Genomic DNA, 27,022 nt, shown 5'->3' with positions numbered 1-27,022 from the left:
TGCAAGAGGCCACTGTAGACAGGCAACGTGAATTTCTTGCGCAAGAAAGCCCTACGGTTAAAATGGCCATCGGAGCTTTCTTGTGCAAGACAGTGTCTACGCTGGCATGGATGCTCTTGCGCAAAAGCACGTCTCTTGCGCAAAGGCACATGCCAGTGTAGACGCTCTCTTCTGGAAGAGTTTTTGCACGAGAACTCTTCTGCAAAAGAGCTCTTGCGCGAGACGCTGCCAGTGTGGACGTAGCTGTCCTTGTGCTGTTCTCTCAGACCAACGCTAGGTTACTGTTATTAAAGTCTGCTCGTGAGAGGGGAGGAATTGGCACCTAGACGCCCCCGGTACGTAGAGCAAAGTTCTCCCAGGTGCCTGTGGGGGGGTGTGAACCGATTTTGGTTATAACGTGACTAGGAGCTGCTCGCTACGCTCTCCTACTCCCGCTCTCTGGCCGCTTTCGCTTCACTGAGCGAGCCTGTTGATGCTGGCGTCACAATGACATCATTCTGTCACCTGGCAGGAACATTCTGTTGCCCGGCAGGAAAAACCTTTTTATCTAGAGAGAAAACAGAACCCTCCTTTTCACTACTACATGCACACGCACACGGACGCTCTCTTCCTGCCACACATGCGATTCCGACAGCGCATATCTTGGCCTAGACCCCACCGCCTGAGGCAGGATCCTCCACAGCTGAAAGCCAGAGCCTCTCCAGCATGAGTGAGACCCTTTAAGCAGCAGTTTTCACAGATTCACAGATTGTAGATGGGAGCATGGTGAAGGGTGGGGGGGGGGAGGGGATGACAAGCTAGTCAGTGTGCCCATTATTAATTGCCTGCCCACCCAATACTTTTGCCCACCTACCGCCAGACTTTGCCTCAGTTCCAACCACTCTGTAAACTCCTCGCTACAGCTTAGACATGAAACTGCCCCTCCTTCCCCACGCCTGATATACAAGGTCAACAGGCCCAGTGCAAATCCCATCTCTCTTTGTCCACACATGGGTTAGGCTCTGCCGGCGGGTGGCCCCCAAACCCAAGCTGGCACCGGCTCACCCTCTCATTTAGGCTCGTGTTCTCTGGCACACTCCCTGCATTTCATTCCCCTGCCCCCTTGCCAAGGTGTTCCCATGTTCCTCGAACAGGGCTGCAACGCCTCTCTCTGAAAAATTTACTTCCCCTCGATTATATAACTGGTTCCTCAGGGGGATTCATCAGCTCGCTCTGAGTGTGGCGCGAGCTGCCAAAATGAAATAATAATGGCTGGTTTACACAGAAACCCAATTAAAGGAAGAAGGCGGCAAGCGGAGAAGTACAGCAAGTTCCAAACCGGGCGACTTTTGTTTCCTGTCAGACACCTGCCTACTTGCTTTCCAGAGACAACTCAAATTCTAGTCAGGAGGGGGAAAGAAAGAGCTCCCCGTGTTGGTACTTGTTCCCTAATGCGCACTCAGACAGGATTCTAGGTCGCAAACAAAAGCACTTTTAATACACCGAAGCTGCAAGGGTTCTCTCAAGGCTGGTGTGTTTTCAAGTGGATTTAGGGTGGGAGGATGTCTTGGGCTTACGCACAGCATGGCTTCCCCTCTCCCTTATCGACGTGCTTCAAGTCGGACACGGTCGGGGGCGCCTCTCGGGCAGTCTGGATGGAGCTCTGTCTGTTTGCACCGGCTGTAAACCTGGCCCCATGTTTCCCCAGCACAAGTACGTAGCAGTGCAGTAAGGTTATTTTGCACGCAATACACGCCCTGTACTCCTTGACTGCACCATCCAGCCTAGCTTCTATCTTCAAGGAGGGCTTGTCTTCCAGATCCCAAGCTGGCAAGATGTGCTTTCCCCCAGTCCCGGGGTCCTCGGCTCTCCCCTTGCAACACCTGCTGGGGTCAGGAAGAACAGCACTGCATTGCTGTAGAGTAAGACACCGCGGACGGATGGTCCCCCCGCCTCAACCTCTACTTCCCTGTTGCAATTACACCAGAGATCAGCATCGGGCCGAAAGGCCTCTCCCAAGCCAGGAGCGCCTCCCCCAAGTGACTGTCGCATCTTTTTCTAAAATTGATGGAAGGAAGGAAGGAGGTGCAGATCCGGGGAGGAGAAAGGGGAGTCTGAAAGCAGTGTGATGTACAAAGGGACAGCAAGAGGGAAGGATGCAGAGAGCAAGGGAGGAAAAGTGACATTGGAAAAGGGCAACAAAACTGATGAGGGGTTTGGAACAGGTCCCATATGAAGAGAGATTAAAAAGACTTGGACTTTTCAGCTTAGAAAAGAGGAGACCAAGGGGGGATACGATAGAGGTCTATAAAATCATGACGGGTGTGGAAAAAGTGAATAAGGAAATGTTATTTACTTATTCCCACAATATAAGAACGAGGGGTCAGCAAATGAAATGAATAGGCAGCAGGTTTAAAACAAACAAAAGGAAGTTTTTCTTCATGCAGCGCACAGCCAACCTGTGGAACTCCTCGCCAGAGGATCTTGTGAAGACTAGGACTTTAACAGGGTTCAAAAGCGAGCTAGATAGATTCAGGGAGGATGGGTCCATTAATGGCAATTAGGAATGGTGTCCCTAGCCTCTGCTTGTCTGGAAATGGATGACAGGAGAAGGATCGCATGATAATTACCACAGAGGGAGGGAACACAACGGGTATCTGGTATTGGCCACTGTCGGCAGACAGGACACTGGTCTGGATGGACCTTTGGTCTGACACAGTACGGCTGTTCTTAGTAACAGAGGGAAGGAGGGAGAGAGGGGACACATGCAGTGGGAAGGAGAAAGCTTATTGCCATTGTTAGAAGAGGGAACATCATGGTGAACCAATGCTGGGATTTTTAAGTACTCATGGCCAGATCCAAAGCGGGTATAAAACATCAAGGATGTCAATAGAACAGCACCAGTTTATTCCAGAGGTGGGCCTGCTCCCCGAGAACGTTACTGGCCTAAATGAAGGATCACCGTGTAAACCCTGCCCCGTGCTCCCAGCCTCCTCCCCGCCCCGTGGTCTCGGCCGAAGTTGCTGGTGTTGCGGGAGGCGGCTGACAACCAACAGAGCGGTAACTCACTCCTCAACTGTCGCCTGCGCCTCTGATTGCCAGTCTGGTGCTAACGAGCAGCCTGGGCCCCGTTCTGCCCACTGCGGTAATAAGCACTTTAATTAATTTAATTCCAGACTCCTGAGCCATTTCATTTCTTCCTCGGCTGGACAATAGCGCAGCTAGTTGAGCAGAAGAGTCACTAGAGAAGGAGCGAGAGAGAGAGACAGACACAGAGCAAGGCAGGGTGGGCGACGGACCCTGACCCCCCTCCAGGATGCTTGTATTTCGATAAACCACCGAACGGAGAGTTGGTTGCTCCCCTGATAAGTCCCTCTAGGTCAGACCCTCAGCTGCTGTCACTCAGCACAGCTCCAGTGAAGCACTCCACAACGCTGATCACATCGGCCGCGGGCCTAGCCCAGGAGAAGATGCACCGTTCTGCCTGATTCTCATCTCCATTACTCCAATTGTGCCCCTCTGCCACCCCTTTCATCCTAGGGCAGGGACTCCTGATCTACACCACCGTGGTCAGACCCTGATGGTCTTAGCTGGCCATGTGTTTAGCTCTTCCCCTGAATGCAAAAAGTCCAGTCCAGCTGGAGATCTTAAATGCCACAAGTCTTAGGGTACGTCTAGACTACATGGCTCCGTCGATGGAGCCATGTAGATTTGTTTGTTTGGCCAAGGGAAATGAAGCCGCGATTTAAATAATCGCGGCTTCATTTAAATTTAAATGGCTGCCGCGCTCTGCCCATCAGCTGTTTGTTGGCAGATCGGGGCAGTCTGGACACTCCCCTGTCGACATGAAAGCCCTTTATTGACCTCCCCGGTAAACCTCATCCTACCAGGCATAACGGGGAGGTCAATAAAGGGCTTTCAGGTCGGCACGGGAGTGTCCAGACTAGCGCGCTGAGCCGACAAACAGCTGATCAGCTGTTTGTCGGTGCAGTGCGGCAGCCATTTAAATTTAAATGAAGCGGCGATTATTTAAATCGCGGCTTCATTTCCCTCTGCCGATCAGCCTAATCTACATGGCTCCATCGACGGAGCCATGTAGTTTAGACACACCCTTAGAGAGGATCCCAGCCAATGGGTGTTTGTATTTTTAGAACCATAGAATGCTAGAACGGGAAGGGACCTCGAGAGGTCATCAAGTCCAGTCTCCTGCCCTCACGGCAGGACCAAGCACCATCTAGATCATCCCTGATAGATGTCTAGCCAACCTGCTCTTAACTATCTCCCGTGATGGAGATTCCACAACCTCCCTAGGTACCTGGCAACCTGTCTCTAGCCAGGAGAAACCAGGGACTGATCTTGTATGTCCCCCACCTCCCCGTCTCACCGCTGGAGTCAAGGCTTTGTCTGGAGCTCCGTTCATTACGACCAAAGAGTGAAGAGATGTCTGCTCCCTCTCCTTCTGCCCATCCCCCATGCGGGCTACAAAACTGATCCAGCATCAAGGACTTTTGGGCTTGAAGCTGTATGAGCCCTTTACAAGAGACAACCCATCCGAGACAAAGGTAGAGAACCAAGGGAGCGGGGTCTAAGGGGCAGGGCACGGAAGCAGGATTCATGTGGCAGGGGCAGGAACAGGGAAGTATGTTGCTTGTTCTACGTGAGGTAGCACTTAAATGGCCAAGGCACAAGAGTTTGGGCAACAAAAGGGGAAGTGTTGGGACAGCAAGGGCCTGATTTTCAACATTCACTGCGCCGGCTGCAGTTCACAGGGCACCATCGCTCACAAATCGGGTCCTGAACTACATAGTTCAGGCCAAACAAATTCAGTGTGTGAAATTGGTAACCAACCCTACCAAAGAACACACTTCACTGCTTGTATCAGCCCTCCCTGGGTGGGTAAGGAACCACCCGTGACATATCAGTCTCGTTGATTAATGCACAACTGCAAGGTGCTTAGATAGGATGTTGATACGCCCAATAGAAGAGCCAATGTGGAATGGCTCAGTATTTGCACTGAAAGCTATACTCTGATAATGCCTCAAAGAGACTCCGATGTTTTTGTGCACAGACACACAAAGGGCACGTCCACATGGCAACGTTATTTCGCAATAACAAAGTGCACCTCTACGCAGCAAGCCATTATTTCAAAATAACGATGAGTTGGAGGACTTCTTACTCCAACTCCTGTTACCGTCATCATGAGGAGTAAGGGAAATTGAAGGAAGAGAGTTCTCTTTGACTTCCTGCTGCGTAGACGGCACCAAAAGCCAAAATAAGCTATGTTGACTTCAACTATGCAATTGACGTAGCAGAAGTCGCTGAGCTTAATTCGACTTTCGCCCTGCTGCATAGACATACCCAGAGTGAGTCTCTCTCTTCTGAACTTTCCAGCAACATCCTATGGTTTTCCCTTTACTAGAGGGGGTTAGAAAAACATTAAATTGGAAAAAAAAACAAGAATGCTGAAGGTTTGGTGGCAAAGAGTTGTGAGTTTTTTTTGGGGGGGAGGGGAGGGAATGTTCAGACACTTTGTCATTTCATCAAAAACAGTCCTGGGGGTAGGTTTTGGTACGGTTGGTTACTCTACAGCTCCACTTCCTACCCTCCTGACATACATGTGGCCCGGAATCCCCCTGACTTTATTCCAACATACCCGAGTCTCATTCTGGGAGGTTGAACCTCAACCCTGAACCTTTTAAGAGCCTCAATTATTGCTCAGCTCTGAAAAACTAGAAGGAGTCTGTGATCCTATCCTGCAACGCCCGCTACCATGGTGATGAGCACAGCATAAATGAGTGGAGAGGGAGATTGGTTTAGACGATGAAATCTCCTATGTTGTTCCAATGGTGAGTCATTTTTTAAAAAGCATTATCCTAGCCGACAGGCAGCCTGTATTATGTATTAGGAAATGACAGCCTCCCCACCCTCAAGCTAATCTGGCCCCATGAGCACCTGCCATATTGTTTACACACCATCTACTTTTATTAGAATGGTTTCTGCCTTCCTAGGAGCCGTTTCTCGCTGTCTTTTATTTGTTTACCTCTCTTTTTTCCCCTCTTTGGATTGCCCCCTCTGCCTTTCTGCCCTATGCAGACCACAAAACCGTGTTCATGGGAGGCCTTCAGACTTATGGATATTTCACTGACTTCCAAAGCTCCAGCGGGTAGGAAGAACATCTTTCTTTGTGCCTCACGCACTAGATAAATGACACTTAGACCCTAGTACACGAGCAAGCACCGAACCGGCTAACCGATCACCAGATTTGGGGTCAGGAAGTAATTTTCCAGCAGAGTGTCAGGGATCTTCTTAAAGGAGCACTCATCCCCAGCGAGGTTCATCTGGGCCTATCCTCTACGGTTCAATCCAGCCCAGTCGGGGCGGGGGGCGGTTGTGGCACATCCTACCTTGCTACCGTGGGTGCCTCACAGTGGTTTGCTGCTGTAACTCACAACCAGCTTATCGGTATGCAGATCACACCCCGAGGAATGTGCACGTTCAGCTGCTTGGACCCCAGCAGCCTGTCGACAGCAGTTTCCCCCAGCCTGGGTTGCAACCAGGCGCACGACCCCAACGCACTCCCAGGCCCACACCAGGTGCTCTGCGGCACCCAGCCCTCTTCTGGACAGGTCAGAGAAATAGCAGGGCGTGTTGCTTTAGAGCCACATCGCAGCATCACTGGGGTGAATCCACCCTTCCCTTCCCGACACAGTGCTGAGTTGGTTTATGGTGAATATCGTCACAAAACTCCTACTCAAACTCGGTGGCTCTGCTCGCCTCAGAGGCTCACAGCAGCCCTCAGTTTAGACACTTCCCATAGGGCATCAGTTTGCTGAGCGACTCGCATCGTTGGCCAGGGTAAGGTGTTGAGGGAAACCAAACTCCACAGTCTCAGTGGACCCCCAAAGGATACAGGGCTGGGTAAACCCCTTTCTTTCCCCAGCCAGGCTTTCCCTGAGTGGAGATGGGAAAGTGGGTGTTGGGGGGAACCTGCTCCCCACCCCGCGTTCCAGCCCAGGGCCCTGGAATAGCAGCTGCATATAAGAGTCTCCAACACCAGCAACAAGAGGGCTATCAACCCCTGAGCTACTTCCCCGCCCCTTCCTCCTCAGTTCTTCCTACTAGAATCTGCAGGTGCTTGCTGCTCCTAAACTCCCTGCAGCGCTCCTGCCAGCCCATTGCTAAGATGCCTAGTATAACGTCTTGTTCCTCCCCTGCAAACACACGCCTGCCTGCTCCCTAGGTTGTGAGCGTTGGCGGCAACGACTCACCCAGACACACCACTTTCCACCCGCAAAGGGCTCTGATAACCCTACCTACGCGGTCATCTCACCCACTATGGCACAGGAGGGAGGTTGCAAGCAGCAGGAACTGAACATGGTGACTGGTAGAACTAGCCTCTGTGGTCCATTGCTTTGCTCAGCCCGCTTTCAAATTGACCCACCCCGTGGTGTTTTCCACTGCCCATAACCCGGTGTCTCTCATGGCAGGGCATTTCATCTGTGTAGACCCAGCTGTGTTGCCAAGAATTCTCCCTGCGCAGGTCTCAAAACAATCCGCCTCTCTCCAGTTTGCATCTACACTCAAGGACAGATCTGGACTGGTTACGTCACGGCACCACCAAGTTCCCTGCTAGCCATGTTTTCATAGCCCGTTCTTCTAATCCTGTCTCAAGAAGCAAAGGCTCCAGCCTCTTAAGCATCTTGCCTGACCCTTTTAATAGACCTCTGATAAAATACGGTGTTTAAGGCCCTGCCGATGGCTGCATAAAGGGTCGTGCAACAGCCCCTCCAATCTATCAGCCAGCTGCTGCATTGAGCGAGGCCGCAGCTGTGGCGCGGTGGTTATGAATTTCATTTGGTGCGTCTTTCGCAGAGCTCAGTGTGTTCTCCGATCAGGGAGCGGACGCTCCACACACACAGGTTCCTTGCAAACCAGTCCAAGCGCTGATGGGGGGGGGGGGGGGAACACCCCCCCCACACACACAACCCACACCAAAACCAGAGGCAGTTGCTGTGGCAACCAAGAATGTGGGTGCGCAGATCCAGCCATCTCAGCATGAGGTGAGCTTCAGACAGAAGTTTGCTGGAGGGGTAAAGGGACCCTCTGGGAGAGCGCAGAAATCAAGAAATTAGGACATTGCCGTTCTAATTGATGTCTGTTTTTCCTCCTTGTAAGGGGAGGAGAAATGGAAGGGAGAGCGGAGGCACAAGCACTAATGACGAGACGTCCAGAGGCACCTTACAGATTAATTTGGGCATCAGCTTTCGCAGGGAAACACACTTTGTCAGAGGCACCCGCTGCTGCTGTGGCATCCGACCAAGTGGTTTTTACCCACGACAGCGGGTGCCCAAATAAATCCGTTCGCCTGCAAAGTGCCACGGTCTCCCCCTTGTTTGGGGGGATACAGACTGACCCCCCTCTGATATTTGCCTCCCAGCGCCGTCACCGAATGCAGGAGCAAGTTGGTGACAAGGAAGAGTCGTGCCAAATATTATTGTGCACTGCCCTGACGTGTGGCATGTTTTCCCCCACCCCCGACATCGGGCACGGAACCAGGAGCCTGTGGGGGCAGGCAGCACCTCTCTGCAGCATCTTAAGCTGTCGCCAGGCGCAGGATGTGATGGACCAGGGGTGTGGTGCAGCAGAACGTAAGATTTGCGCTCACAAAATCCAACAGTGCTCTTCCCTGCATGCTAGGTACATGGGCTGTGCTTGTCAGAGGGCCGGATGGTCCATCTCATAAGGCGGCCATATTGGGTCAGACCAACGATCCATCCAGCGCAGTCTCCTGTCTTCCAACAGTGGCCAATACCAGGCGCTCCAGAGGGAGTGAACAGAATAGAGAATTGTCATTTGATCCACCCTCTTTCTCCCCTGCCCAGCTTCTGACAAACAGAGGCTAGAGACACCCTCCCTGACCCTCCTGGCTAATAAGCGTTGATGGACCCATCCTCCGTGAATTTTATTCCTGGGGGCATTCCGCACCAAAAAAAATTAGAAACAAAAAAATCTGCCCACCCTCTTTTAAAATTCTGAACATTGTAGGTGTCAAAACACCACGACATAATCACACCCACTCCAATTATGAGGGTAATGTCTTTCAAAATGCCTGTCAGCAGCTAAGCCTGTAGCACTACAGGCACCAAACCAACCCCGGGAGATGGGGCTCCACTCCACTCTGTGCAGCGGAAGTCTTAGGCTTGAATTTCAAGGGCTAGTCTCAACGGCTCATGTTTTTCTTGGCATTAGTTTCGGTGCTTAGGAGAGGTCCCAGATAGACCAGTCTAGAGACTGAAATAAGCTGCCTGGCCAGGGGCGCTGATGACACAATTGACCCTGTGGACATGCACAGTGCTATCTTCTCTGGGACAGATCCTCCAGACCCTACTTAGCCTCAGTCAGAAAAACGTCCACAGATTTCAGTAGGAGAGGTGCCACCATGGGAGTAGATGCTAGTCCCTGCACAACAACCGTGCTGTTTGTCCAAGTGCAGGAGAGCTTCTGGACAGCTTCCGCAAACTGGAAAGAGAACGATGAGAACACACACGGAGAATGCTTGGAGAGGAAAGTCCAGGCCAGGAGTAGTATAGAAAACCACCGGCCCCCTGCACTGCTTGTAAACACACCCATCAGCATGCCAGGTAGCCCATTTGGAACGGCTTTGCAAGTGAAGCCCATTGGGTAGGTGGAACGGCAGAAGTATTCCACTTACCTGCTGGGCCTTGTTCAAAACTGGTACCGTAGCCCCTTGGCTTTCTGCTGGTTTACGGAACACGAGAACGTCACGCGGCCTGGGCATGCCATGAACTTAACCGAATGGGGCAAGAGGACAGCCAATCCTCCTGGAAAAGGTGGCATCCCAAGCCAGTGGCTACCTGTGCCTGCTGTCTTGACCCAGACGGGGGGGGGGGGGCATGGATAGGCCATGGCTTCCTCAGTCTCCTCGTCACAGAAATCAACAGGGTTTTTCCATTCGACTCCAGCAGACGCTGGCCCAGGCTCTTTGGGAGCTGCAAACCTGGACTGGCCTCAAGAGAGGTTGTCAGGGATGCTGCAGGACCAGGGACCAAACCAGAGATGCCTTCAGGCAGTGTTCTTAACGTGCTCCTTTTGGAGCCCACAGCAGCTAGGCTAGCGAGTTGGCCTGGGGGGTTGATGTTGTGTTCTTCCTGAGGCTACACACTGCCTAGCATGGGCCACACTGGACTACGGAGATCCCCTGGGTGGCATGCGGACACACAGGGGTGGGCGTTGGAACCTGCTTTCATGGGGACATGCACTTAGCCAGGACCAGGGTTAAATCCCCGACTCATTTTCTAGCACCCCTCTCTTGGTGGAGTAAAACATCTGAGATAGATCTTAGATCTAAGCCCTTGTCTCTTTATTATGGGCTTAACGATCCCCCTGTCCCCCACATTTCCAGCAGGTGCCTCAGTGAGATTATTGCATCGCAACTGGCGGGTACGTATGTGTACCACAACATTGCTATGGGCTGGACAGGGCTACCAGGCATGGCACAGAGCAATGTTGGGCCATGCCATCAAATCAGGAAGGCTTTTCGGTGGGCGTGCCTCACATTTACCCCAATGGTGCTGGGTCATCCCACTCTTGGGACAGCTGCAGCCCTCCGCTCTCCTCCCAATACCCACCTAGGCGGATACTCACAGCTGCCATTAGCACCGAGTGAGGCCCAATAGAGATTTTTCACAGCTGACCTGATTGCAGGTAACCATAGCAATCGGCTCTCCCAAAGCCACCGGCAAGGGGTTTCTACAATAATATTGCCTCTCCCTTACATGGAGATCCATCCTCACTGGTGGCAGGTAGGTTTGATGGGACAAGAGGGGGCCATTTAGGCTTTCCAGCCTGGTATTTCTGTTCCCCTAGGGTTGCATTTCCACTCCGAAAGAAATGGACATGAGTTTTGAATGGGAAGGGTGTCGTGCTGAAATAGGAGTTAGGAATTTTTAATGCGGGCACAAAGAGAAATCTACCCGGACTCACACAGTACATAAACCTACAGTCTGTTTCCCCTCTAATTGGTAATAAATGTAAATGTTTAGTTATGCCTGACTTGGGAGCTATGAACAACACATCTGTCTGGCTGTTTTTTCTGCCTTCAGAAGGACTGTAGCGTTTATACCATCTGTGGCTTGGGGAAACGGAGAAAAAGCCTGAGTGGAGAGTGAGCGCACCCGTGTAGACTTGGGAGAAACAGCAATGCGGGGGGTGGGGAGAGGCGCATGTATGAGGCCAGGAGGCAAAAGAGTGGGAGGAGAGAGTCCAGAAATGGGAGAGAGGCAGCTGAAGGAGAAGGCAGCTAAGGGATACTAGAAAGGCAGGGATACTAGAGAAAGAGATGGAGACTGGGAGAAAAGAGGCTCCAGGAATATGCTTTCCAGATGCCCCAGAGCAAGCAAAGAGGAAGCTAAAGGGAAGGTGACCACGTTACGGGTCAGACCCTTATCAGGGAAAAAACAGCATCAGGGCCGGAGCTATGGCCATGAAGGGACAGGACTAGGGTGGAAGTGACTCCGCACTTCCCCCGCAGATGGTGGAGCAAAGCACCCAGAAGTCAGGGTTCTCAGTTTCTTGGTATAACACTGAAATGTGCTTCCAGTACCTTGCACTGCCTGACTGCGGACAGACCCTCCGGGTGCTGCAATACGTAAAGGACACAGCGGGGCTTGCCCAGAAGGTAGGGCGACTCCCAGCCTACCTCCCAGCACAGTGCACAGGAATGCAGCCAGCTGCAGGGAGCCTAGCGAGCATGCTCAGGAAAAAGAGCAGCCCAAAGGGCTGCATAAGGGTGGTGCAAAGTCACTGCCCCTCCATGAATCCACCCTCCTCCCCATCATCTCAGGGCTCCTACCCCAAATCCCAAAAGATTAAAAGGAAACAGAACGGGCTCAAACCAAGGAGATGTTTATGGGCACAATAAGTGGGGGTGAAGAGAACATGGACGGCATTTTTTCTGGCACTCAGCCAGCTCTTTTATGCAAAAGCTATTTCTCTCTTCCCACTAAGTGCCTACCACGAATAGAACATTGACAGCAGGAGTTGGGCATACTTGGTGCTATCCATGGTGCTGAACAGCCCTGTTCCACCATCTTTGCAGACATCTTTCCATGGCCAACTTTACCCCCCCACACACCTTTTTTCCATACCACAGTCCAGGTTCTGCCCTTTTTCTGGCTAGGCCTGTTGAAGCATTGGCAGCATCTTCCTTTTGCCAGCTCTCGCACTGGACTCTTGTTCTGACACGGCTGGTTCTTACTTTGAAGACGGAGGCTCCTGAATGCAGATCTGATTTCCTAGTGTCTCTCCAATCATCGGCATGTTTTTTTCCTTGATCGAGGTGAAAGCCTAAAATCCAAAAGGTATTGATCAAAAGCAGCATCTTGGGGTGAGATTCACTGGGAAGAATCAGCAGTTTTTCCTGGAGCCAGGCAAAGGACCCTAGCAACAAAATCAGGCCAGTAGACAAGAAAAGAAAAAGAGACGGCATCTGTATTTACACTCGGTAAGGTGGGACGTATGAGGATGGTCAGTTCTCAGGCTCTAAGATGTAAAGTGCTCAGCTGTTGGGGTTGTTACTGAGAGAATCCCTGTGGTTGATCAGGTTGAAGAATTAGGTCCATTCTGGGGGAGGAGAGGATGTTTTCTGGAGCATCTGGCATGGTCAGGAAGCCAGACCCAGTGGCTCACTGACCTGCTTCAGCACTGGAATTCCTGGGGCGAGACCCTGCTTCACAAGTGACTTTCACTAGAGCTGGTGAAACATGGGTGCCAGATGTGGCATCACCCTGGGCCTCCAGGGGGTGTTGTCCCTTGACTAACAAACCAAGCAGGGCCTGACAGAGAGGTGGGGGCGTCTAGCAGACAGCATGTGGGTACAGGAACTAGATGCTTCTGGCGCTGGCACTTCTGTTTGCTTCACCATTGCTTTGAGCTACTCTGCTTTTGGACAGCCGAGGTGCCGCTGGCCCCACATGAAAGATTTGAATGGCCATGACACGTAACACAAAAACATCACCTTAAGGGGCCACAGATTGGCTGCCTGTGTGGGACTGGAGACCTTCTAAACCCTACCTGTGCCTTGCCTGCTCTGAGGAGAGGTAGTTACACATTACCTCGCTCCAGGTCGGCACCTTGGAAAGGGTTGGTAAGCATTCTACTCACTCCTGAAACCTTCCCCCACACAGGACCCTGCTCTCCTCCCAGGCCTGCAACCAGCAACCCCCCTCTGTGTGGGGACACATTAGCTCTGCCCCCTACCTTGCAGAGTGCCAAGGGGTCTCTAGCAGTCCCCAGAGGCAACATTGGCATATCACTTGTGCGTAGCTGGCTGCTTGCATCGGTGCCGGGCACACTTACTAAGAGCAATTGTGTCAATGCAAAGAGTGGTGCACCCTGGGTGGCTATCCCAGTGTGCCATGTGCAGCCATCCAGTGCAGTGCCTTCTGGGAAAGTGTCAGTGTGTTGTGGGATAAAACTACTCTTCCCAGCACCTTTGGAAGTGATAGGACCTTGATGGCATTATGAAATGGAGCTATGTTCCTGTTAGGAGCTTGACCTATCATTTTCAGGTCTTGGGGGGGGGGGGGGGGGAGGGAGGGAAACAAGCCACCACAACCTCCAGAAGACACTGCCAGCATCTGCCATCTGAGGGCATCACAGGGCCTCCAGGGCTCTGCTATAGTTACGGGAGTTGCAAAAACAAGGGGCATGATTTTCCTGCAGTTGCAAACCTGCAGCAAGTATCCCCAGCAGGTTGCAAGAGGGTTTCTGGTTGCTCTTTTCCACGAGCAGTGTCATACAGTCATTCAGAGACAGCTTCCCCCCCCCACAAGAGGAAGCTGCAACAAGAACTGCCAAGGATCTTTTTGGGGTGGTTGCTCAAAAACAGCTCAAGGGAAGTTCAGTGACAATAAATACAGAAGCCGTCAATGCAGCAGCTCTATGTGCACCTTCGGCGATATGTAAAATGACGGCCTGCTCCTGAAGAGCCTGAGACCTCAGTCTTTTGGACAGAAGCAGAACATGGCATCAGAAGTAAACATGCTCCTGTAAGGGCAGAGCAGCTTGCAGGACTGACTGTTGGACTTGAAAACTCAACAAACCTCGGACGAGCCGGATTCCATTTCTGCTTGGTTTCCAGTTGTCTTCGGCAAGACAAGCTGCCCTTCAGCGCATAAGAGGAAAGTTATTTTTCATTCAGTGCTGCGACAATATTGCAGAAGAATTCAGGGCTGCAACGCTGCCGCCAGTGATGGAGAAGAATGCTCCAGAAGCATGTGGACATACCGCCAGCAGTCCAAGAGAGATCCCTCCAACATAAAAAGATTGAGGGCACATGAATTAGACACAAACGCCATTCACTAGGCTAGTGCCTATTGTGCGAAATAGCAGCTCGGCGGCATTCGAAAGTGTCGAGAGGAGAGAGTTTAGGTCAGAGGAATCCGAGACAAGAGGCGCCTCAGACACAAATGCTCAGAATCCTCATGTTAACACAGCCCGGCGCTATAGAAATGTGAAGCAAGCGAACAAGGTCTCATGCAGATGAAGATGATAAACACAGGACCCAGGATTCACTACATTAAAAAAGAAACCCCATGACAAGGCAAGCCCACTTAACAATGAATGCTGTGGGTATACAAGATAGGCCAATGCTGTGGGGCATTATGTATAGAAGCTGTGGAAAGAGAAGTCTACGTAGGCGTGTGCAGAAAAGCAAGCAAAGGAAAGCCACAAAGCATCTAGCAGGGGTGAACAATGAAGAGATGCCCAGCAACTAGATAGTGTCTATGCACAGAATCTAACTCTAGATCCCAACCCCACTGGTTAAGATACAGAATTGTTGGGTAAGGTCATTAAAGCACTAGCACAAACAGGAAAGTGAATGCCAAGTAGATAAAAAGTCTCAGAGGAGTCGCCGTGTTAGTCAGGTACTTTAAAAATGAGTGGTCCTGTGGTACCTTAGGATATGTCTACACTAGCACCGTAGTTTTACCTAGGGATGCAAATGTAGGCATTCAAAATAGTCAATGAAGTGGGGATTTAAATATGCTAATGAAGTGCGGGATGATCTCACCGGCGCATTTCAAAACATCTGTTGGATCAGAGTAACGCTCCAGCGAGATCATGTTAATGAAGTGCTGATGTGATAGACCCGCGGGGGTCTGCACTGCCAAGGGCCCCGCTCCTCCCCCCCCCCCCCCGCGGCGGGGAAAATCGAGCTGCCACTATGGCCAGTTGGGGCAGTCTCGACCTCAGGCTCAGCGAGGCTGAGGCTGAGTTGGGAAGTGGCGCGGCCCCGCCGCACAGGAGGCAGGGCCAAGCCATGCTGATGCTCCCTGGCAGGATGCCAGGAGAGTGCACGGGCCAATGAGCACCGGGAGGCTCAGGGGCAGGTTTCCCGACGCCCCGCCTGATGTCCTGGAACATGACAGTGCAGAGGGGGCGGGGCGCCAGCACGCGGCATCCGCCCCTGGGTCGTTTGAAAAGCAGCCAGGCCAGAGGCAGCAGGGGGACGCACGGAGGAGGCAGCCCCATGGCGGGGACCAAGTAGGAGTAAGGCCCCGTGGCGGGTTTCCGAGCCAGGCCTCACAGGAGGGGGATAGGAAGCAGCCCGGGGTAGCACGCCTCTGGTGCCAGTTGACGGATGAATTTTGGGATTAACCCCCATCCATCGTGCAAGGGGAACATCGCCCCTGAACTTAGGGCCCTGGACTGGGACCCGGTGGAAAGGGCGGGCCCGGGTCCCCCTTCCCCCACCCGCTCCGATCTCTAGGGCTTCCGGCTATGCCAGTAAGCCGGAAACCCAACCCAGCTACTACATACCTTTTCTGGACCCCGCCCAGGGTACAGGCTAGACTTCAGGGCGCTGAACCCTGCTCAACCCTTTCACAGGGGGACTCATGGGTTCGCTGAACCCCCCTCCCAATCCGGGAGAGGGAGATCGCAACCGAGGACCTGTCCCGCAGGGCAGAGGACCTAAGAATCGGACCCAACTCCGGCGGTGGGTACACTGAACCCCCCCTTCTGAGCAGGAGGGGGCGGTTGCACCCTTAATACCCGTCACAGTGGGATATTTAAGTCCCCGCTTCATTGACTATTTCGAATGTCTACATTTGCATCCCTAGTTCAAACTAGGGTGCAAGCATAGACATACCCTCAGAGACTAAGCGATACATATCCAGTATCGTGAGCTTTCGTGGGTACAACCCACTTCCTCAGATGAGCAGAGACTCATCGGAGGACAAGAGTTTTGCCCACAAAAGCCAGATAGTGGAGCATCTCCAAGTGTAATGGACTGTAATACCCTGTGATCCTGCAAGACGGATCAGCAAGTCTGCAGCCAAGCAATGCTAGGTGGTAGCATCATCGTCTTAATTTTTACACTGCTGGGGTAACGTGAATTCCAAGAGGAGGCACATCAGGAATTGCCACACAGACAATTCTATCGGCGCTAACAGGTGAGCTTCGGGACATCAAGCCTCTCGCCTGCAATTGACATGGTAAATTCACACTCAGAAGAAGTGAACATGCACCACTAAACAGCCAGTTGGCATCTCCAGGCCTTGAATCCTACAAAGGATGATTTCGAGGAACTAAGGTGCCCATCAGGTATGCTAAACATCAACAGAAAACCATCTGCCCAGCACACCGCCTGCCACGCAGCGTTTTCATTACACTAAAAGAAAACATATATATCAAAAGCAGCGGAAAAGGACATTATTGCCAAGGTGCTGAGGTGATGACATGGATAAGAAACAGAGTGGCCATAGAAAAGCTAAGAAATGGTGCCTCTTTTTAATGGCTTTTGTGGGCGTGTGTAACCCCCAGACCTTCTGGGTGTGGTGCACTGTCCCACCTAGTGGCACGGAGACCAGTTACAGGGAGAAGAACCAGTCTGCTCGGTGTAGCCTTAGCTGAGAGCCAGCTGGTCTTTAGCTCACGCGCTAAGCTCCAGAGGTCCCAGGTTCGATTCTGCCTGTTGGCCTGATGTGCGTTTGCATGAGTGTCAGTCACAACCAAGCAGCTACAACAAGGCACGGTGGAGCTCTCATTACCACGTCCCCATGAGCAGAAGCCGCCCCACCTGATCTTTCTCAAGCCAAGACATATTCAGAGGTGGATGCAAGAGACAGACCCTGGCAACTCCTAGCAGGAGCAGAAAGCGGTTCTCACCACCTTCTGTGTTTGCCTGCAGGTGCCCAGATAGAGCAGAATGCCATTTGGAATCCAGCTGGCTGGCAGTCCCGGGTCTCAAGGCAATTAACATTGCAGCTGAGGACAGTCCAGGGCACAGACGTGGCAACACAGCGCAAGAGGCAACGTCAGATCACCACTGCAATCTCACTCATCTCCTAGGTTGATGCCTCCAGCTCTTCTTAAGACTCAACAAGCAGCTGATGAGACTGCAATTCCCTGAGCAGCCTGGGATGCCATGCTGGCTATACAAAGCCTGGGCCCAGAGCCAGAAAAGAGGGGAGCCACAAAGCAGAAGTCCCAAGACTCCAAACACCAACTTTCAGCACCGGCTATTCGGGTTTGTAAGTTACCCAACCAAACCCCTCCTTTGTCTCTGGTACTTCTGTGAACCTCCTAGACACATCCTTGATACAGGCACAATGGGGATTTGGCTGCCCCAACATGACAACTCTCCACCACATGAACACCAGGCGTACGATGACCAAGCATGTAAAACATTTCATGCAGAAGAAGCAGTGTGAGGAAAATGGACAGGGAAACTTGGATTCGGTGGGTGGGGGGGGAGCCACAGCCATCAGTGTTTGTCTATTGTTCTGTGAGATAAGGCACTTGATACTCTTATATTGAAAGAGAGTCTAGCAGTGGTATGCACGGATCACATTTTTCACAAGTAAAATACAAGGTCAAAAATCCACACACACAGGCGGTGATAACAAACAACTGGAGTCGTATTCAACAAGCCACAGCTCTCAAATGTCTCCAATGTATGCTAGTAAGACTACAATATTACCATTGACATGCACGCTATGAACAAAAGGAACCGAAGTATAGAGAGACTCCCTCCCACAGCTGCTTTGCCACACGAATCTGATACAAACAAACAAGCCAACAAAATCCTTAGCTTACAAAGCATCCATTTGTTGTGTTTCTTATCAGGCCAGCTGCATTCCTGTTCCCAGAATACCCTGCAGCATGTGCTTGGGTACAAAGAGCGACTAATTCAGACATCAGGTTTTTAACAAAGTGGCTGGACATGTGCAAAGAGACTCTAGAGCAGTGTCTCTTACATTTTTTAAGACCGAGGATCACCAAACAATTTTTTGTTTTGAGGAACACCAAGGATTTTTTTGGTGCGGGGGAGGGGAAAAAGAGGGGCGGGGGAAGTTAGAGGAAAAAAAGGTTGCCTGCCCCTTTAAGGGTGGCCATTTTGAACTCTGTTCTCTACGGCACACCTCCAACTGCTGTGGAACACAGTTTAAGAAACCCTAAGGCCGCTCATGAATACTGGAACTCTTGTGGTGAGTTCAGTATGCAAGACACTATGCTCAAAAGCAGCGAGGAGTCCTGTGGCACCTTATAGACTCACTGAAGTGTAGGAGCATAAGCTTTCGTGGGCAAAGACCCACTTCGTCAGATGCATGTAGTGGAAATTTCCAGAGGCAGGAATAAATATGCAGGCCAGGATCAGGCTGGAGATGACGAGGTGGATCCAATCAAGGAGGATGAGGCCCACTTCTAGCAGCTGATCTGGAGGTGTGAATTCCAAGAGAACAGAAGCTGCTTTTGTAGTTAGCGAGCCATTCACAGTGTTTGTTTAATCCAGGCTTGCTAACTACAAAAGCAGCTTCTGCTCTCTTGGAATTCACACCTCCAGATCAGCTGCTAGAAGTGGGCCTCATCCTCCTTGATTGGATCCACCTCGTCATCTCCAGCCTGATCCTGGCCTGCATATTTATACCTGCCTCTGGAAATTTCCACTACATGCATCTGACGAAGTGGGTCTTTGCCCACGAAAGCTTATGCTCCTACACTTCAGTGAGTCTATAAGGTGCCATAGGACTCCTCATCGCTTTTGCAGATTCAGACTAACACGGCTACCCCTCTGATACTTGACACTATGCTCAAAGTCAGCCAAATATCTGTACCTTCTGTACCTTATGCCTTATAGAGGTGACCCTATTTCAAATAAGTCACCAACACATGGGAATAGAATAGGGGTGGGCAAATACCAGCCCGCGGGCCAGATCCAATCTGCCAGGGTTAGCCCCTGGTGGGCCCCCACACTGCTGGTATTTACCAGTGATCTCCTGTACCTATGGAGACACAACTCCCATTGGCTGCGGATTGCCATGCCCAGCCAATGGGTGCAGTGATCTCCTCTACCTGCAGAGGTGCATGCAAATATAGCGGCTATGGCCCACCAGGAGCTAACCCTGGTGAACCACTGTGGTTTTATTGCTTACCCCCGGGATAGCAGCAGGTCTACAAAAAAAGTGAGGGTGGAGTATACTGGCCAACTATCACCACAGAAATTAAAAGCCAGGTGAGAAACTGCAACAGACAGAATCCCAAGCATGGAAGTAGATGGCAACTTTGCAAATCCACAGTATTCTCAATGGGCCCTGGAGCAAGGTGTGAACGGGCTTCTGTCGTAAAAAACCCGACTACCTCATCATCGCTGATAGATGCTCTGGCTTTTGGGAATTGGATGAACCGTCAGACGCTGCGGCAACAATGCTAATAGACAAAACAATGGAACACTTCAGCAGACATGACACACCAGATCGGGTCATTCTGAGATGATGGATCACAGTTTACCAGCAAGGAATTCATACACTTCACAGATTGGGGATTTAACCACATCACAGCCTTCCTGTACAGTCAGCCCCATGGGAGAGCTGAGTGAGCCATCAACAGTGCAAAACATTTTCAAGGGAAAGAAAGCAGCATGCCATCCTAGCTTGGAGAATGGCACGGCCAGCGACCCTAGGCAATGTCAACGGTCCAGGTGTACACTGGTCTCTACCGCCAATGTGCTAATAAAACCTGAAGTAGTGGAGGAGTCACGGATCAATTAGAGAAGCACAAAGCTAAAACCTACTGAGAGTTAGGCCAAAGTCCTTCCAGAGATACAATCCAGAGCCCCTGTAACAAGGGCATCTCTTTCTTCAAGAGAGCCATCACATGCATGGACTAGATAAACCTCTACCCCTATACTGTTGTGGCTGAGAGACATGCAACTTACCAGAACTGTATTGGACAGCTGGATTTACAATATCCTACAGCCAAGGGAAGCCCTAGGTGGCATAAGGCGGACCTGTAGGAGGCATTTAACAATGAAAGATGGAATTCACTGCTGAACACACCCACTGCCAGGAGATGGAACAGGATGGAGAACATGCCATCCAACAACATGAAGGGATAAGCAAAACTCAGGCCTATGACAAGCCAAACTGGGTACCATTCCTGGTACCATGAACAGTACTCCGACCCTAAGGGACAAGCCACCCACCCGAACTAGATGACTGCTAGAACATTGACCTCAAACACCAACCATCCATATATGTAGATTTGAGAAGGTCAATGACCTAGTGTTGTGCCTGTCTGCGTGTCAGTCTGCAAGGCCATTTGTTCAAGAACTCTGCCTATATTGTAAGAGCTAGGGCCTCCAAATTTAGTAGGAAGCTTCTTCTTATAACTTAAAGCAAGGTTGGGGGTTGGTTGTGCCAGGACAACCGGAAGCCCCAGAGAAAGGACTGTTTTCCATAGCATGGAAAGGGAGGGGCTGTTGTTTGGAGGGATGCAATACTGAGAGTGTCCACTAGGGGCAGCTACACCACCAAGGGGGAGTCCAGCAAGGTTGGGGTTCTGCCATCTTGCTGCCAGCACACAGAGTAGCCCCCCCAAACCCTTTCTCCCCCTCCATGCCCTTTGCTGCAGCACCAGAGGGGAATACGGGGGGTGGGGGAGAAAAGGCCTGTGTTGATGGAACTCCCCACCTCGAGACCCTTCTCACTCCAACCCCCCCCACACACACCCCCCTCCTGTACTCCCCCCCACATCCCAATGCCCTGCCCCCTGAACCCCCACCAGCTTCCCGCCCTGAAGGACCCAGGCGATGCCAGGTACCCCTGCTAGCTGCTGCATACAAGTTGTGTTAGAAACTGTTCTCGTACGGGCTGTGTCACGTTTACAGAACCACGGTTTGTTACTGGGGTACAGAGTCGTCGACAGGGCAAAGGTGACATTACAAGCCAGCTTCCCACCCACAGGAGGGAGTGCCACTGGCTAGAACGGCCTCTGCTGTGCAGAGTCCGTCCGCAGGGAAAGGCGAGCAAGGTCGGAAGCAGTCAGTGCTGCCGCGCTTTGGTAACATCGCCGATCTATGGCCTACAGGCCTGTTAGGGGACCGGCCTGACTGATCGGACCAAAACTGCAAGAAGGGCAGCTGAACGCCTCACAAATTGCAGTGGGGCAGGGGAGTGTGTCCTGCTGGGGAGGAGGGAACCAGGCAGCTGCTTGTAGAAACCTTTGAGAGAAGCCGCAGACTCCCGGTGGAAGTTTCAACAAGGTCACTGAGGAAGAGAAAGGGGAAACCCCAATGCACAGAGCCCACCTTCCCCAACAGGGGGGTGAAAAGCAGATGCCACCATCAGCTCTCTTGTACTTCTACTGCTTCTCCTGGGAGAGACGATGAAAAGCCAATCGCTTTGTCCCATTCGCTTGGGGTGGATCAGGCACCATCTTTAAATGGACAGACCCTAAGGAAAACCACATGCACACAGCGGCAAAGTCGCGGCCATGCCCTGTGGGTTTCGTGTGACTAGCAAATAATATTCACCTCAGAGACTTGCAGTGGTCCTATACACAACCCTTCCCCCTTTACAGGAGGCAGGGTCCACAGCTTAGTGAGCCAGACTCATCACAGGCTAGTCCAGGGTTTTGGGGGGGAACCCCCTGCTAGTCCTGGCCCCCCTTCTTGGGGCAGGCTCAGTGTTGGCAGGGGAGAACCCAGGCCTGCTCACGACTCCAAGTTCAGCCCAGAGACCCTAAAGTAGCAGCAGCAGCAGCAGCTGAGGTTGTTTTCCCGTCTGAATTGGGAGCTTTTTCCCTGGGCCACTTCCCCAAACCACCCCTCCAAAAAGTCTCCCTCCGGTACCTGCAAACCAGCTCACACAGCTTCTGCTCATTCCGCCCGTTCTCCTTCCAGTCCTTCACTCTTTGCCTTCCCCCTCACCTTAGCTAGGGGAGGCTTTTTAAGCAACTCCACTCGCTATAACCGGCTGCAGGTGTGGGGTGACTGGCCTGAGGAAGCAATCTAGCTAATTAGCCCCAGGTGCTTTCCTGCCTGCGTTTTATTGCAGCAGGCTCTAGCAGTTTATTCTGGAAAGAGAAAACCACTTATCCAGCGCCCTGTGTACCTGCCTCCACCAGAGTGTGGCAGGCTGCTGGCTTAGGTCTGTCGCAACACCCTTACCTGACGTCCCCTCTACCCCCAGACCACTGGATTCATCTGCATTGGCCTCGTGGGACTGGCTAGAGCCGCTGATGGGTCCTGGCCTGGAGCACAGCTGGAGCCCCTGCCATGTTTCCCCACCCCAGCTGTTCCCAGCAGGGGTCCCGTCTCAGGCCCCTTGGAGGTATCCCGGGTGGTTTGTGGGTTGCTGATTCAGTCTCTGCCCACATGGAGCTCTGCTACTTGTAAAGGCAGCAGGTTTGGAGGGCAGCACCCGGGGGCCTCCCTAGCCTTGTGGGACGCCTGCCACAGTTCCTTCGCTTCCTGCTGCTGATCCCTGCCATACCCCTCTGCCTGCATCCCCAGGCAGCCTGCCCACGGATAGCCACATTCTACCAGTGGCCTATAGCGGGGTGTGCACTGCCTCCTCTCTCCACAGGCCCAGGAAGGAGGAATGGCTGCCAGTCTGACACCCATGGAGAGAGGAGTTCAAAATTGTGGCCAGTGGTATCCCTGTCACAGACCACAGGGCATTGTGGGATAGCTCCTGGAGGACTGTTGTGATCAATGACACATCAACGCAAGCCGCGTGTAGACACCAGTGGATCCTGTTTAGGGCAGTGGCTTCACTACCTTGCTACGACGGGGAGCTGACACGGGCTGGAAACAATCGTGAGTATAGGCAGGTGTGCACGGAAGCAAACTATCCCCTCGCGTTGGCTTCCAGGACTCCCGCTGGGATCAGTGAAAAGTGGCAAAGACTTCAGTGAGGTTTGTAGGCTCTGCTAGGAGCCAGCCCGGCTCCTCCTGGCTCAGGGACAAGGCTTGATCCCCGCGGGAGCGGCGGCAGGCGCTTGTCAGAAACTGGAGAGCCAGATTTCTAGGCCCTGCGTTAGCTCTGCCCTTGGAAGAGATGAACCTAGCCTGGCGTTCAGACCTAGCTGGTCTGCTCTCCTCAGGGTCCGAGTCTTCTCTTCCAGAGACCTGATATCAGCTCAGCTCCACAGATTGCTCCCACACACACCTGTGTGAGCGAGAGGAGAAACGACGGGTGTGGGGGTGTGTGGGTGTAATTGGGGAAGCCTGATATTCACCCAAACAACACCGGCATCAGATATAAGATACCCGCTCCTGAAAGGCAAGCTAAGCGATTCCTACGGGCCCTGTGAGAAGCAAGGAACTAGAAAATGGTTTCCTAATTTAGAAGCTATCAATCGGAGCCTTTCATTCCCCCGCAGCCTGCTTTGCCTGTGTGCTAAACAATAACAGTTACTGCTGGGAAAGGAACTGGGAAGATGACAGCCATGCCTTTTGGGCTGCGCTCTCCCTGGTGCATTTCTCTGTGGTCATTTCCTGGTGTCGCTTAGCCGCAGAAATCGGCAACCCGAGGGCACTGCAGGAGGGTCTAGCAGCTCCAGACACGGGCCAGACTGTGGCGCTGACGCAGAACAGACAGATGGCGGCTCAGATCCAAAGGTGAAATTCATCCACCCCTCCTGGGACGTAAGCCTAGGGCTGCCTCTCTGCTCCAGGAGGAATTCCACTTCCAGTGTTTACACCCCAAGACTTGTTTGCACATGCAAACAAGCACCCCAGTGTCTGTGTTTGGACAGCTAGGAAGCCAGGCGTGAAAGCAACAGCGCGGGCAGATGTAGCCTCGTAATTACAAGTGCCTTGGAAAGATTTTGGGCCTCAGGACACTTACCCATAATTGACAGCTGTGGATTTAAATGGAGTTGGCCTGATCCTTAGCTGGTGCCAATTGCCATCACCGTACGTCCTTGGACCCTCTGCAAATCTCACCAGCCATGGATCGGGCTTTTTGTTCATATTTGGAGGTGCAGGGAGACGTGACGTTCATGCACTGGTAATAAATACATACATTGCACGGGCCTTCCTCGGCCAAGGGTCAATGCCTGTATTACGATGCTGATACCGTGCTTTTTGCGAGTAGCTCGCAAAGCACTTCCGCATAATCTGCATTTTACAGCTGGGGAAACTGAGGCACCAGAGAAAGGGACATGCTCATGGTCACACCGCATTCTAGTGGCAGAGCCGCGACTCTGGCGAGTCCAAGTCTAAGGTTCGCTCTAACAGGCCACACGGATTCCGCTTTTGCTTTTTTTTAAATTAGTTAGCATCGCTTATATCAGCAGGTTCCAGGCCCTGCACTTACATGGCACTGCGTGCGCTGGGTACGGTGCGAGCCAATTGGAAGCTGGGGCATTCAATTCCCACAGCGAAATCTGGATCAAGGACAATGATGTCATCAGCCCGTTTCACGGCTCTGGCTGAAATATACATGAAACATCTGTTGAGCCAGTTTAATAAGCACATAATCTAATACAATAGTGGCTCTGAGGGGCAGCCCAGCTTTAGAAGGGATTACTGTGGCTTTACAGCTTGGCTTAGCTTTGCAGAGGGTATTTTACATGCCGTGGATAGAGGTGTGAGAGCCAGAGCCAGCCCAATGCCCAGACAGCTGGAATACTACCTTCCCCTACCTCCCGTCTTTCGTTAAGTGGCGGATCATGCCCGTACCTCTCACATCTAGACCTCCATGCTGTCTTGTTTTGAAGCCTGCGAGCTGATCTGTTCTTTCCAAGCCTGGCCACCGCCCACAAACACCTGCCTCACTACCCAGTAGCCATGTCACTAAGGTCAGGTCTACTCTGGCAGAGAAAAATCGATGCAAGATACGCAACTCCGGGATCGATTTTCTGGGGTGGGGGGAGCAGGAGGTCAATGAAACTCTCCCATTGACTTTCTTCACTCCTTGCAACTGTGAGAAGTCTCAGAGTTGACAGGGGCACCCTCAGCGTTCGATTTAGCAGGTCTTTGCCAGACCCACTGAATCGAACGCCGGACGATCAACCTCCGGAGCATTAATTCTCTCTTTAGTATAGACACGGCCTAAGCGAGGTGTACGACTGCCCAGCAGCGTTCCCTGTAAGCTGAGCACCGGGGTGGCCACCCAGCTGATGCAAATGCCGACCAGCTGATTAGCAGACTGCCCCGAGCCGCCCACAGCAGGCACATGCCCTGGCGCACGTAACAAAATTTATTCTGCACACAGATGAAAAACTTAGCATCCATGCTCAGGATTCTGTACTGGCTGCCTACGCCGTACTCAGTGGCACTGGAACAGTTTTTGGAATGGGGGTTCTGGGGTGCACCCCTATTCATGTCCCACACCACCCCTTAGAAAAGGGATGGAGCCCTTGAGCGTGCAGCTGGTGGCCAGGAGCATGGGTGGCTGGGAGGGGCGCAAGGCTGGGACACCTCTACTTCCCACATCCATGCCAGTACTGGGTACGTTCCCAGGTCTGGCCCCTGCCTTGAGAGCTGTAGAAGGGTTTGGCCCGAGCTACCTCTCTGTCTGCACCCCCATCAGAGATGCTGCACTGGATGGCAACACGGCTGATGGACTCAAGGGTCCAGCTCCTTTGGAACCATGAATGAGACACTCCACACAGAGGCCCCCCCACTGGGAATTTACAAGGCAAGAACCAAGTTCTAACTGATGGGGGCCAGCAAGCCACCTGCCCTGGGGGCAGCATCTCCCATAACGGCCAAACTGGGGGGGCTGTTGCTGCAGCCCCTGGCTGGAAGCGGTTTCTATCCCATGCAGGGTTTATAGCTCAGTGCAATGGCTCACAGCACTCCCGCTATGCACACTGTTCCAGCCCTTTGCTGCCAAATGAAGGGCTTTCTCTGAAGCAGCTGGTATTGGCTTATGCTAGAGATCGGCTCCAGGTCCCCTGCTCCCCGCAGCCTGGCGGCTCCCCTGTTCCCGTAAAAGTAAATGGCACGCACGCTCTGTGATGGGGAAGGGCTGAGAAGTCGTGTGACTTCTCCTCACCCGACGCATTGATTTTCCTGGAGTGCTAGACCCAGCCGGGCTGCTGTTAATTAATATATTGCTCAAGTTACGTTTGGGGAATTACTAAGGTTTATTGGGTAGAAAATTTTAAATACAGAAAACAGGCTGTAAAGATCGGAGGCATGGCTTCCAGTCTACGCCTAATTGCCACAGCGAACCCCTCCGGGAGCCATTCCGGGCGCGTTTTTTATTTGTTTGTTTGCTTCATTCATTAGCGGCATGGCCAAGGTTTGCAAAGCAGGAAATGCACACGTATCGGCCGCGGATCCGGCGTGCTGCATGTCGGGCCACCCACTTCCAGGTAGGGCGCTACGATGCTCTATTTTGCAGCCAGGGTTGGGTACTCAAAATGGTCCCCAAACCGGTCATGTGCTGAATGCTTTCCGTTCCTGTTGGCTTTCCCCCTAGGAGTCATAGCACAGCAATGGAAGGTCACGCTCGCTGGCTCAGAGATGCACTGAGTGCTGTTAAAAAAGGGGTTGCAATTGCACATCCATAGGCACCTGGGTGGTGCGGCCTATCGCTTTGTGTCTTATTCCTCACGTCCTATGATCAAAGATGAGGCAGATGGCTAGGCAACTGACTCTTTTCGGGGGGGGGGGGACATAAACTAGCAGCTGGAAGAGCAGAACAAATGCAGCTCGCGAAAGAGGAGCGTGTTTACAATTCCCGCAGACTTAGACCTAATCCAGCAAAGCAGAAAGAAA

The 27,022-nt window shown here is 52.2% G+C and overlaps 1 long non-coding RNA gene across 2 annotated transcripts; it reads right to left on the bottom strand.

Moving 5' to 3' along the window:
- Window positions 1–575: 575 nt before the first annotated feature.
- LOC142830691 (uncharacterized) lies at window positions 576–22,191 on the bottom strand. 2 transcript variants are annotated; one of them, XR_016350304.1, is made up of 4 exons: window positions 22,136–22,191; window positions 21,593–21,737; window positions 12,134–12,345; window positions 576–1,862 (listed from the first exon to the last, which is right to left on the bottom strand). It is a non-coding gene; the product is annotated as an uncharacterized LOC142830691 (long non-coding RNA). The 2 variants fall into 2 exon arrangements; XR_012906135.2 differs by lacking the exon at window positions 576–1,862 and having other exon boundaries at window positions 11,894–12,345.
- Between the last annotated feature and the right edge of the window lie 4,831 nt (window positions 22,192–27,022).

The sequence above is a fragment of the Pelodiscus sinensis genome, chromosome 9 (assembly GCF_052426305.1).
Source record: "Pelodiscus sinensis isolate ZL-2025 chromosome 9, ASM5242630v1, whole genome shotgun sequence".
Lineage (NCBI taxonomy): Eukaryota > Metazoa > Chordata > Testudines > Trionychidae > Pelodiscus > Pelodiscus sinensis.
This window is presented reverse-complemented; position numbering and strand designations above follow the sequence as displayed.